This window comes from Prunus avium, chromosome 6, assembly GCF_965620075.1.
Source record: "Prunus avium chromosome 6, drPruAviu1.hap1.1, whole genome shotgun sequence".
In the NCBI taxonomy this organism is placed as follows: Eukaryota; Viridiplantae; Streptophyta; class Magnoliopsida; order Rosales; family Rosaceae; genus Prunus; species Prunus avium.
The window spans coordinates 2345879-2356669 of record NC_142289.1 but is presented as its reverse complement, the minus strand read 5'-3'; positions in this window follow the sequence as shown (position 1 = coordinate 2356669).

Genomic DNA, 10791 nt, shown 5'->3' with positions numbered 1-10791 from the left:
AGTTGAGAAAATTAAACATACTCCAAACAATCAATCAAATGGCCAAGGATTTACTTAACACACAGCTAGATTAATGAAACATAAAAACAAAATGACGCTTACAAAACAGAACATAAAAACCATTCTAACTATACAAAATCATAAGGAAATATCATTAAAATAGATACATAAATATTAACCTATCATGAAGCACACAATAGTGTTACCTAACCAAATAATTAAAAAAAACTTAAATGATAATTAAATTAAATTATATACAGGTAAACACACAGAAAATGCAAAAGGTGCATTACTAAAATCTAATTGGATCAGTCGACTGCAACAAAACATGCTTCCAACACTAAACATCATGCCAATAATCAATCAAATGAGTTAGGCACCAAACCATTAGGCCATTCACCAAATTGCTGAAACTAAAATCAAAAGTTCTCAACTTTTCATAATTCCTCTAGGCATATATGAAGCAAATCCTACCAAATTCTCACCCAATAACAAGGATTTTTCTTTCTCAATAACAAAAATATCATATTAGCAGAAAGTCAACACCTTTTTTCTTTTCAAAACCATGTATACAAACAGCAAGCTAAAAAAACCTTAGCAAAACATTAAGAAATAATTTTCTTTTCTTCTTTTGGTGTGAACAAAATATTTCATAATTGAAAAATACATAAGAAATCTTACTTTTTTGTCATTACATAAGCAATCTTACTAAGTTGTTAATCATCCTCGTAGTCCGTCCTTTGGGTTCAAGCACCAGTAGAGACTCTGCAACACAAGCACCCACCAACTTGTTAAATACAAAATCAATTATACTAAGGGAGCTTCACTAATATACCCAAAATGGGTGCTGAAATTATAAAAAAACCCCATATGGAAAACACTTTATAAACACACCCAAAACCCATTTATTAAATAACAAATTAGTGTTGAAGTTCCTATATATTACAAGGCAGCCATTGATAAGTCCAACAGAAAAAGAAAAAAAACTCAAAAAACACCCAAAATCAACCCAGCCCAAATTTATAAACAAGCCCAAACATTTTAACCTCTAGAAAATCGTAACTTTTGTCCAAAAAAAAACAGTAACTCAACCTCCAGCACGTGCTTTTATTAATTTCTCTGCAAAACGTCACTTCGTTCACCTTCATCAAAGCGTCCTCATCTTCAATCAGACAGAAACTCCATAACCACCACCAAGCACCAAGAACAAATACGACACAGTGACCTTCGCTTTCAAAACCAAGAGAAAAGTTCAGAGAACGATTTCAACACGAAAACGCATCAAAGGTAAGACATTCAACACCGAACTTACTGTAATGTTGATAAATTTATATAAAGTTCCATTCTAGGGTAATAACAGCATTTTAGATTCGAATCAAAGACAAAATCTTGAAACTATATTGGATTTCATTATTGCACTGACTGCTTACTATCATTATTTTAGTCGCTAGTTCACTGAAATTTCTGATTAATGACTGTAAAGTTCCAATACAGGGTATTAACACTGATTGTTTCCTCTGAAATCCTATTTCTGAAGAATGTCTACCACTGTAAAGTTCCAGTATAGGGTATTAATACTGCTTGTTTCCTCTAAAATCATATTTGTAATGCATGTCTACCACTGTATAGTTCCAGTATGTGGTAATAACACTAGTAGACGTGCATTAGAAATAGGATTTCATAGAAAACAAGCAGTGTTATTACCCTATACTGGAACTTTACAGTGGTAGAAGTGCATTAGAAATAGGATTTCATAGCAAACAAGCAGTGTTATTACCCTAGACTGGAACTTAATAGTGGTAGGCGTGCATTAGAAATAGGATTTCATAGCAAACAAGCAGTGTTATTACCATATACTGGAACTTTACAGTGGTAGACGTGCATTAAAAATAGGATTTCATAGCAAACAAGCAGTGTTAATACCCTATACTGGAACTTTACAGTGGTAGACATGCATTAGAAATAGGATTTCATAGCAAACAAGCAGTGTTAATACCCTATACTGGAATTTTACAGTGGTAGACATGCTTTAGAACTAGGATTTCATAGCAAACAAGCAGTGTTAATACCCTATACTGGAACTTTATAGTGGTAGACATGCATTAGAAATAGGATTTCATAGCAAACAAGCAGTGTTATTACCCTATGCTGGAACTTTACAGAGGTAGACATGCATTAGAAATAAGATTTCATAGCAAACAAGCAGTGTTATTACCCTATACTGGAACTTTACAGTGATAAAGTTCCAATATAGGGTAATAACACTGTGAGGTCACCATGAAATCACCATACAAACTAAGTCGTTGAATTTAAAACGTTCATAAGCCAAACACAAACAGAAAACACAACGATTCATACAATAAACACTAGAAAAATACTGAAATGAGAAATCATCATAAGAATAAACTGTGAAAATACGTACATAAGATGTGTTACTGATGAGCTCACGGAGAAAGATCTCCTTGTTGCTGTAATAGGTGTTGATGATCAAACTCAGAAGCTGGTTGATCTCATGGATCAGGAGTCGAGTTCACCTCCTGAGTTGTAAAACGACGTTGCCGAGGTCGGCGTATCCAGCTTTTCAAAGAAGAGCTTCTTCAATGGCGACCGCAGAGAGGAAGACGAAGCGGCAGCCCCTCTGCTGGAAGTATCATTGTAGTCGGCATCGGCGAATAGGAGATCATGGTTGCAAATCGGGAACACTGGACGGATCTGGCCATTTTGGAATATATCGTCGGTGGAAATTGGCGATCCGTCGGGATTGGTGCAGGTGAAAGAGAAATCGTCTTCATCTTCGTTCTTCTCGCAATCACCACCGGCGTTGGCGTTCTGAAAGCCTTCATCCGGCAATTGACACCTCAAATCCGCGAGCTTAACCATTAGCTATGTTCATATCAAAAAAAAAAAATGGAAATTAGCACCAAATTCAACGAAGAAACTGAAATCGAGTCAAAATTCAAGTAAATTAAGCAAAAATCAAAAGGATAATAACGAATTGAAATAGATGGAACAAACCTAAAAAGGAAATGGAGGCATCGGCGGCGAGAACATGTGTGAGGCCATCGACGTAACGGAGATTGTCGTCGGTCTTGTGTTGGTCCATGGCTCTGAGACTGTTTGGTTTACTTTGAAGGCAGAGAGAGGGAAGAAGGGAGAGAACAGAGGAGAGATGAGGGTTTTAAGGTAAGACAACCTTCAACCTTTCCTGCTCGTGAATCGAACGAAAACATGAGAAAATGACGCCGTTGAGGCCATTGGTGATGAAATTGAGGATTGAAAATTCTAAATGGAGAAGAGAAATTGAAAGTGAAATGAGCGAAGAGGAAGACGACAAACCTACGTCTTGGAAGAAGAGCCGATAAGAGCGTTGGCTAGAGCACCGAAAGGATTGTCGGAAGAAGATGAGCTTGGAACCGCACAAGCTACTCCACCAGTCATGAGCTCGCGCATCGTCATGGTCGATGTTCTTCTTCTTCTTCTCATTCCTCTTCAATCCACAAAGTAATTGTTATTAAATAAATGATAAAAAAGAATAATTTTTAAATCAGCTAGTTGGGTTGAGATTTGAGAAAAAGTAGCAATTGGTCTTCTCGGGATACCAACTTTTATGGCTTCCAGGTTGTTTTTTGTTTTATTTTTCGCATGCTTTTATGGATTCAACGTTTCTCAAAGAAGGTGAGCTGGCGATCATGGGTTTTCTTCTATACTTTATGCTAAAAGGGTAAAATCAGAATACAATATAAGTTAATAGGACAGCTGTCAATTTTTGGGTGTTTTTTGGGTGTGTTTATGGGTTTTAAATGATGTAGGGTTTATTTATAATACTAGTGTTAAGAATGGGTATATAACTAAATTTCTATTATACTAATTCATATTAAGGGCTAATTAAAGAAAGCTACCTAAGAGCAACTCCACCGATGCGCCAGGGCTAGGGCAAGGAGGGGCCCAAGCCAAAAATTGCATTCCAGCGGGCCTTTTTGGCCCGGGCTGGGTGTGGGTCCCACAAAATCGGGCTGGCCCGAAGGCAAATAGAGCACGAGGGGGGAGTTGACGTCATGGCTGACGTCAGCAGGCAGTTTAAATTTTTTTACTGTTGGCGCGTGCATTTCACGTGCCAACGGTAAAAAAAATTTAAACTTCCGTGCGCTGACGTCAACCCTTCCTTTCCGCCAACGGCTAGAAGACACGTGGCGGCCTCTGGTCGCTCCAATTGGTTTTTCTCCTCCAATCCAATGGCTGCCCTTTTTTTTGCAATAAAATTGTGAAAAAAATTCGAAAAAAAAACCAAAAAAATTCTGGAATTTTTGTGCTATAAATACCTATCAATACTTTTCACTTTCAACACCAAATCCTCATACATTTTCTTCTCCTTCTACTATTATTCACTTTCTACTCAACATTTTATTCACTTTCAAATTTTTTATTTATTGATCATTTTATGGCTTCTTCTATCGAAACCGGAGGGGCGTGGAGCACCATGGAAGATGTTTTGTTGTGTGAGTGTTGGGTCCAGATTAGTCATTGTCCTGTCACGGGCAATGAGATGAAATTCTCTCATATGTGGAGAAAAATTCATGCCGAATTTTGTGAAAGATCGAGTTCGACTCGTACGGAAATGGCATTGTCTAGTAGGTGGAAAATTCTCAATAAAGAGTTGGGAAAATGGAGATATGCCTTGGCAAAAGCAAGGGACAACCATAGAAGCGGGGAAAATCTTATCAATGAGGTAAATTATTTGTAATTTTCGTTTTATTAATTTTAATGTCCTATTTTTTTTTAAACAAATGTTTCTTGCATTTTCAATATTTTGTTAATATTTTTTGCATTTTTAATGTTTCTTGCATTTCCAATATTTTGTTAATATTTCTTGCATTTCCAATATTTTTTTTTAATGTTTCTTGCATTTCCATCATTTTGTTAATGTTTCTTGCATTTCCAATATTTTTTAAATGTTTCTTGCATTTCCAATATTTCATTCCAATGTTCCTTGCATTTCCAATATATATATATTTTAATAGATTATGCAAGCGCAAATGTGGTTTTGTGCTATTAGGCAAGGCAAAAAAACTTTCAACCATGACCAATGTTGGGAGATGGTGAAGAATTGTTTGAGATTCCAAATTATTCCAATGGGTCCGACCGTTGTATTGAACGAGACACCACTCCATGATTCAATGGCATCGGATTCGCCTTTGGATTCCCCGATGAGTCAAGACTCACCCATCGAAAAGGAGCCGAGGCCTATTGGTCGAAAGGCGGCGAAGGCGAAGAGAGGGAGTAAATCTAGCAAAGATACATCAAAAATTTTGGAGCAAATTGCAAGGCACAGCACCATGAGAATTGAATTAGACATGAAAACCCAAGCGGTCGAGAGGGCAATTCATGAAGAATATGCCAAAGAGAGGGAGTATGTACGCAAACAAGACATTGAGAAGAAGGATCGGGAAACCATGGCCATGGATACAAGCCATATGTCCCCTAAAACAAAATAATTTTGGAAGCTAGAACAAAGGGATGTTATGAGAAGAAGACTTTTCCATGACAATGGACCTAGCAACACGGATTGGTTAAATGATCAAAACCATTAAGTTAGTTTGCTTGCCTTTTATTTCATTGTATTTTAATGTTTTGTATTAAAGTAGTTGTAATTCATGTATTTTATTTAATTCGTAGTAATTCTTAATGACTTGTATTGGTTTTCTTTATTTAATAAAGAAAGCATTCAATAACATACCTTTTTATTCAACACATTCCATACATCAACAAAACATAATTAAAAGGAAAACCACAACCAAAGCATAATAAATAAATAAAAACATCAACACAAAGACAAATTAAAAATTCCGAATCTTGACTTCACTTCATTCACCGTAATTGCCTTTCACGGCCCATAAATGCTTCACCAAGTCAACTTGACGTCGTTCATGAATATAAGACGATTGCATCTTTGTATATCGATCAATCATACGGGTCATGAAATGACCGTCCCTAACAAACGGTTCATGCTCCAATGGTTGTCCATTTGGCCCCATGGGCCTTTCATAAATTATTGTCAAGGCCGTGTTCATTGGATCCGGTTCGAACATGTCCTCTACATCATAATCATACTCATCCTCTACAATCATGTTATGGAGGATGATGCAAGTCATCATAATGCTCCTCAGCACCTCCTCATCAAACATACGCGCAACACCTCTAATAATTGCTCACCGAACTTGGAGGATGCCAAAACACCTTTCGACATCTTTCCTGTATCTTTCTTGATAGACATCAAATAATTTGTGCTTCTGGGATTGGGGATTCGGAATTGATTTGACAAATGTGGTCCACCTCGGGTAGATGTCGTCTGCTAGATAATACCCATTCTAGTAGACGGTATTGTTGATTTCATAGCTGATATTTGGGGCTTCACCTCTCAAGACATCGTTGAAAATTGGGGATTGACCCAGCACGTTCAAGTCGTTTTGAGATCTGGCAACTCCGAAGAAGGCATGCTAAACCCATGTATCGAATCCAGCAACGGCTTCGAGGATGATACTTTTTTGCCATTTCCTATTTCCATAATCTCTTTGCCAGACAGTTGGGCAATTCTTCCATTACCAGTGCATACAGTCGATGCTTCCAATCATTCCTGAAAATCCTCGAGCTTCGAATTTTTGTAAAAGCCGTTGGAGGTCCCTAGGCGTAGGTTTGCGCAGGTAGTCCCTGGTGTACAGAGTTTCGACTGCATCACAAAATCTGACCAAGCTCTCCAAAGTAGTGGACTTCCTCATGTTAAGCTCATAATTTCATACATATACATGCCCTATTTACTTACTTCTTTTGCTTAGTTTCTTAGATTTCTAAGTTATTTGCCTCCCTTTGTGTGTTTTGTAGGCAAATAGAGCAAGCGAGCATAATTCATGCAATTCAAGCATGTTAAGGCCTAATTTGGATGAATGGATGAAGAGCTTAAAAGACAAACTCATTTTGGCTACAGCCCCTTGCCAGTCCAGTTCCGTAGGTCATATTGCAAGCTTTGTTTCAGCAACCTACACAGCTCGGATGAGGCAGCATTCTTCATGAAAGTTGTTCCAATGGGTGTGTACTATATAACATATCCAAAATTCAGCCTCATTTGATAAATATGGAGTCTGTTACCTAGCAAACACAGAGCCATGCTCAGGATGGATTTTATCAGCGCGCAAAATGAGTTAGCAGTTTTTTTTGGCCTTAACTTCCTCCTCCGACCTTGGATTGGCCCAAATGATATATGGCTGGAAAGAAGACATTCTGAACTTCAAGTTTGAGTGCTTAAAGTCTTAATTTGCTTAAGGGAAGCCCAATTCGTAAGCCCTTGAAGTTGCTGGTCATGCTGACCTCAGGATGAGCTATTGTTTCTGGTTGGAAGCTTGGTCATGGTGAGCTAGGCATGAGCTATTGAGCTGGTTGGAAGCTTGGTCATGGTGACATGAAGATGAGCTAGGGCTGCTGGTGGGATTTATTGGTGAAGTGCATCAACCAATTCAAATTTTCTAATACAAGTGCATCAACCATTTCAGATTTTATAAAACAAGTGTTGTATGCATTAGCCATATTGAATTCAGATTTTTCACTTCCTTAGGCCTATAAATAGGGAGGTTCTCTAAGCTTGTAAACACACCCCAAGGGGGGGAGCTCTCAAACACTTCTCTAGAGCTCCCTTCCCTTCTCTCCCTCGAATTCTCTTAATTTTGCTTTCTAGTTCTCAATTCTAGCTTTCCTTTTGCTTCTTAGTTGTAGTTTATTTTTCTTTGTAATGTAAATTCTTTTCTTAAGTTTTCAAGTTGAATTAGTTTCCAAGTTTCAATTATGGTTCTTGTTCTTATTCATTATGCTTATAAGTTAATATGCTAGTTTGAATGATTGATCACCATTTAGGCTTGCATGTTAGCTATCTTGATTTGAATTAAGAGTATACACCATGCTTTAATTCGAATTGAACTATGAATAGGAAGAGTATGTATGGACATTCGACAATAGGGATTAGATACATACTTGGTTGTTTAAAATGTTCTTCTATGCTTAATGGGTTCCTAATGCTTAATTTTAGGTTAGACAACAAATGATCAAATTAGGGAATTAGGAACACAAGGTTATGACCACACACCATGGCTTAATCATACTTTAGCTAGAACCAATCCATTAATCTAATTGAACTTGGGAACTTATTTTTTGCTTGAGTTAGTTATTTCTTTCTTCCTTGTTTTATTTATTTCCTTTCTTTTTCATTTCTGTTTTGTGTAGGGAAACTAAATTGGATCATTCAATCACCAATCCCTGTGGAATCGACCTCGCACTTACATACGCTAAACTACCAACGGTTCGTGCACTTGCGAGTATCACAAGTTGAGGATGCAGCTTAATCCATTTTGGTGCAGCTGTATCTACGCAACACCTCATCCTGGCAATCTCATCCACCTGATCAGCTTATGAACCATACTCCAGAATTCGTATAATAGCTGTAAGCTTTTGCTCCGAAAGAAGTCCCAAAAGCCCAGCAGCATCACACTTTTGAACAAAGTATGCATCGTAATTGCAAACATCATGCATGACTTTATTGAACAAATGGGGTTGCATTCTATATCGCTTTCGAAAATTAACATCAGAGTACAAAGAAGTTGGGATAAAATAATCTTCCAAAAGATTCTTACCCCAAGATTGCCTATCTTTGTCCACATTCGAGCCACGACCAACTTGTGAACCACGGCTGCGGCCTTGGCTTTGTTGATCAAGCAAAGCCATTGTTATGGCAACTTGTTCATCTTGTTCTTGCTGCACCCTTTTTCCTTCAGCTCGTCTTCGCCTTCTTTTATTAGTTTCTCACTCTTGCCTCTCCAAGCATCTCCTCATGTCTAACATTGAGAATGGAGTATGAATTCTAAAATATGAGAAATGAAAATATAGAGAACATTTGGTGTGAGAGGTATGAGCTGAGCCTATGGTTTTATAGAAAGATTTAGGCAAATAGGGATGACACATGGCGCGATTTTAGAAGGTGAAAATCTTATCTGAAATTTGAAATTTGAAATCGAAAATCTTCTCCGAAAATTTTATCCGAAAAATTCATTCGAGTTATGAGATATGAATTTTATAATAAATATTGACACGTAGGAACCCAAAACTCTTATCCGAAAATATTATCCAAATTAGTTGTTTAGGTAAAAAATGAAAAATGAATAGTATTTGCCCTTTGCCATGGCAACGGGTGGAAACACACCTTACTTTTTGCAAGGGCTGCCACTATTCACGTGGATAGTATCTGCCCTTACCTCCCCTTACCCTTTGCCATGGCAAATGGGTGGAATTGGTCTAAGTAGTAACCTTTTATTCAAATATCATATAAAATGTTGTTACTATGGGTATGGGGTCTTGAAGCACAAGGAGATTTTACTCATTGGTGTCAATTAGGCGGTTTGTGGACTTTTGTTTGTCTACATGGCGTTTTTGGACTAATAAGTTTTATGTTAGGTCAATTTAGTATTTTAAAATAGTCCCTATGTTTTACTCAATTAGCAAATTTAGTTCCTGTATTTTCAATTTGACCAATTTAGTCCCTATGTTTTACTTTGTTAACCAATATTGTCCATTTTGTTAAATTGCTGTTAAAAAATTCATTTAAATTATTTAAAATTATTAAGTTCTATTTACAAAGAAAACAAATATGAATTAAAATAACAAAATTTAAAATAAAAAAAATTCTAGAAACCTAACAACCTCTATGTCCTTCTCTCATGCAACCACCTCCACCATGAGCAATCTCAGTAACCACCATATTCTCTCTCTCTCTGTTTTCTAATTGTCGAATCCCAACATGGCAACCAAGTTCTTCAGTTTCTTTTTGCTGATTCTTTTGCTTTGCTACACATTCATTGCAATAAAGTGCCCAACCCTTCAATATCATGAGTACAACAATTGAAGGTTTCCTTGATGGTTTATCTCTTGTAGCCATCAAGGAATAGGGCCCTAGCCCAAGTGAGGGGCACTTACGAACCAACAAACCCTTGGAGGGATAAAGAAATCTGGTCCGAGCCCTCCCTTCCCTCCTCGATCCATCCCACCCCACCCACAGACAACTCCTCCATCTCTCTTTCCTCTCTCTTTCTCTCTCCCTTTTTGCATCCCACCCATCCCCACAAAATATGAGTGAAAAAAAGATTCTCTTTCTCTCTCCCTTTTTGCATCCCACCCATCCCCACAAAATATGAGTGAAAAAAAGATTCAACATTAGTATTGGCAACCAACTGATGGTTGTGGTGTTGGGTTGGGTAGCGGCAGCAGCATGAGAGAAGAACACATAGTTTGTTCGGTTTCCAAAAGTTCTTTTTTATTTTTTTATTTTTGGAAAAACTATACTTTAGTCCCTAGAGATTTACTGTTAGTATCGAAATGGGACCCAAGGTTTCAATTAAATCAATTTCATACCCGATATTTCAAAGTATTACCAATTTACACCCGGTATTACATTGACCGTCAAAATCAGACGTTAAATACTGACGTGTCAGTCATTGAACCCACCTCATAACCAAACAACAGTTAGAAAGAGACCAATATAGGACCCACCCACTAACCAATTCCTAAAAACAAATTATATAAAATAAAAATTAAGAAAAAAAACCTACCCAACCCCTTCTCTGTTCCCCACGCCGACCCATCATCAGTCGTCACTCCCTCCATTTCCTCAGCTTATTCTCAACCTCTTCTGTCTACCCACTCGTCTGCCCCAACTGAACCTAACCAACAACCCACCCTACCCCTGACCATACAACCCTA